Raw genomic sequence first — 2698 nt, 5'->3', positions numbered from 1 at the left:
TTTTTTGAGACAGGGTCTCACTATGTAGTTGAGACTGACCTGGAACTCACTATGTAGTTCAGGCTGGTCTCGAACTCACAGCGATCCTCCTGCCTCAGCCTTCCAAGTGCTGGGATTACAAGTGTGTGCTGCCACGCCCGTCCCTCAATGCCCTTTTAATATCTTTAGGACACTCAGCCATTTTCTCCAAGTAGAATAGAAGGTGGCCACCTTTAGTATGTACAAAAAAGCCAATATCCTTGAACTGTCTTAAGTACTTCCAGATCCATGACTTACTACAAAGAGCTTTTCTCTGCCACTTAAATTCGTGGTCAGTGAAGGATAGCTGGATTTCATCCCGCATCTGCTCCTGGAAGGATATCTTTTATAGTGGACAAACCAGATTGCCCAGACACACCCTGGGGACATATTAATTTTTTAACTGCTCCTTCTCTATACATGTCCAAGGCCACAGGGATCTGAAAAGACACTAAAGGCATCATTTCTTCAGCACCAGAAATCTCTTCATTTTTCTGCTTTCTAGGATTCCTTCAAATGTTTATTCTTTCCTGGTCTCTAGTTTTTTCCAGTCTCTTGAAATGAATCAATTTCTTTCTTGCTGTCCAGAGATCTCAAACGTTTTTGACTGAAACCCACTTAATTTTGATGAAAGGCTTTAAGGTTCACCTTTTCCAGCCTTTTCTGATTTTCAAAAAATTCCCTAAAAGCAATAAACTGTTGCTTTGAAAAATAGTTTGTGTAAAATATGAATGTCTACCTAATAATAATAATAGTATGACTTGTTTCTGTGTGTACCACAAGCCAAATTTTAAAAAAATATCATCATAGAAAACTTACAGGTTATAAATTATTTCACCTGATAGCCATCTTAGTCGTGTTCTTGTCACTGAGGCACAATACCTGACAACCAGAATTTAAAGGAGGAAAGGTTTGTTTCAGCTCATTGTTCAGTCTATAATCATCTGGGCCCAAAGCAGGATGGCATGGCTGAGGAGAGCTGCTTGAGGCAGAGCAGAGGAGAAGCAAAGAGGAAAGGGAATAGCCAAGGAAGGAAGATGGAAACTTCCAGGTCACATTGCCAGTGACCCACCTCTAACAGCAAATAAGGCTGTACCAACCCCATAACCCAATTCCCTTCCAAACATGTGAAGCTTTGATGGCCTTTTTAGATTTAAATCATAACAGCATCACTAGCCTACTGTGGGATTAATAAAAAATCCACCGTAAACAAAATAGATGATGATGGAGGTTGATAAAGGCTAATTTATAATTAAAAAGCAAGAATAGAAACCATTGTAAAGTTCTACTAACTCAGTATGCACTGCTGCTGATAACAAAGCAAGCTTCCCCAAAGCTGAGGCTATCACAACAATCTGTACCAACAATAATGGAAACTTTACAAATATTGCCAAAAATTGTCTGCCAGACAGGCAAGTTAGTGAAGTCCTTATTAGACTCCAGTTATTTGTTAAGTTTTTATTTATGAATACCAAATACTCATGACTCATCTACTATTAATAACTAGACTTTAGGGCCAGAGATTTAGCTCAGTAGCTCCGCTGCCTGCTTCTCAAGCACAAGGACCCAAGTTCAATCCCTGGTATCAAAAAAAAGTAGACTTTAGAGACCCACAAACAAAAAAATCTAGGGTATTATGATCATTTGCTACTAATATATTTAAAAAACCCATATTTTAGATCATTTTTTAGAACACTAGGAGGTTGCTGTAACTTACCTGTTGGCTATGGTCCAAATTTGAAAGTCACTGACTAGATGGTTGGTTTAGCTTTTTGAATGAGCTTTTGAATTGCAAGATCACTATTTCTGTTTCACACTTGGCCACTAAGGTGACATCCTGATGTTATGCCCTAGCCAGCAACTCAGTGTTGCCCTGGCCTAATCCTCCAAATTCCCAGTCTCTCATTGGAGTCTTTCTCTGCCAGGGAGAGTCACACATTACACTCTAACAAGGCAAACTCTAGGTGACCACTTTACAGCATCTGTGATGTCACAATGGGAGGAGTTGAGCAAGCAATGGGAAATAAGAAGACCTGGTGATAGGTCATCTCTGCCTTGCCAGTTGTTTGACAATAGGCAAGTTACTCACTTCTCAGTTTAGATTTTGCTCAGTGAAGCTCCCAACTCTTAGGTTTCTCGTATTGAGCAAATAAGATCTCATAAAGTAAATCACTGTAAAGTATAAATTTATTTATGCAAGTAATACACATGTGTTGTTACAGAGAAATAATGTGCATGCATAAATCTGGACTATTCCACTTACTAAGTATAACTGATATACTAGAATTCCTATGATGTATAAAAATGACACATATTCCAGACTGTCAGCCATGATGGTCAAATGCAAAGACTTCACTGCCCTTGAGATTATGGAGAGAACTGTAAATTTCTAATTCCAGAAATACTTATCTCAATGGTCCTGAATCTCTTTCTTTTTGTTCTTTTCATGGCTTTGAGAGTATGACTTCCTTCAGATTAATTTCAAACATTAAAAATGAAGGCTTCCCCCCCTCTTCTGTCCCATTTAAATTTAGGAGCTCCAGAAGGATAGTGCCTGAAGAATTCTAGGAATTCTTCCCTCCACCCAGTCAGGAATGTGTCCTGCTTGAGGATCTTGGCAGGAATGAAACATAAGAGCTGCCAGATAAGGCCCAGCACTTGAAACATCCAGAGCTTGGGG

General features: G+C 39.2%; 1 protein-coding gene across 1 annotated transcript in view; it reads right to left on the bottom strand.

The window, feature by feature from the left end:
* Window positions 1–1966, bottom strand: part of Ehbp1 (EH domain binding protein 1) — a 350335-nt gene extending 348369 nt beyond the window's left edge. The window contains exon 1 of the mRNA XM_010609755.3: window positions 1736–1966. The gene's annotated coding sequence lies outside the window, so the exon portion shown is untranslated. The remainder of the gene's footprint in view (window positions 1–1735) is intronic.
* Window positions 1967–2698: the final 732 nt, after the last annotated feature.

This window comes from Fukomys damarensis, unplaced genomic scaffold, assembly GCF_012274545.1.
Source record: "Fukomys damarensis isolate Sample0158 unplaced genomic scaffold, DMR_v1.0_HiC HiC_scaffold_2, whole genome shotgun sequence".
Lineage (NCBI taxonomy): Eukaryota > Metazoa > Chordata > Mammalia > Rodentia > Bathyergidae > Fukomys > Fukomys damarensis.
This window is presented reverse-complemented; position numbering and strand designations above follow the sequence as displayed.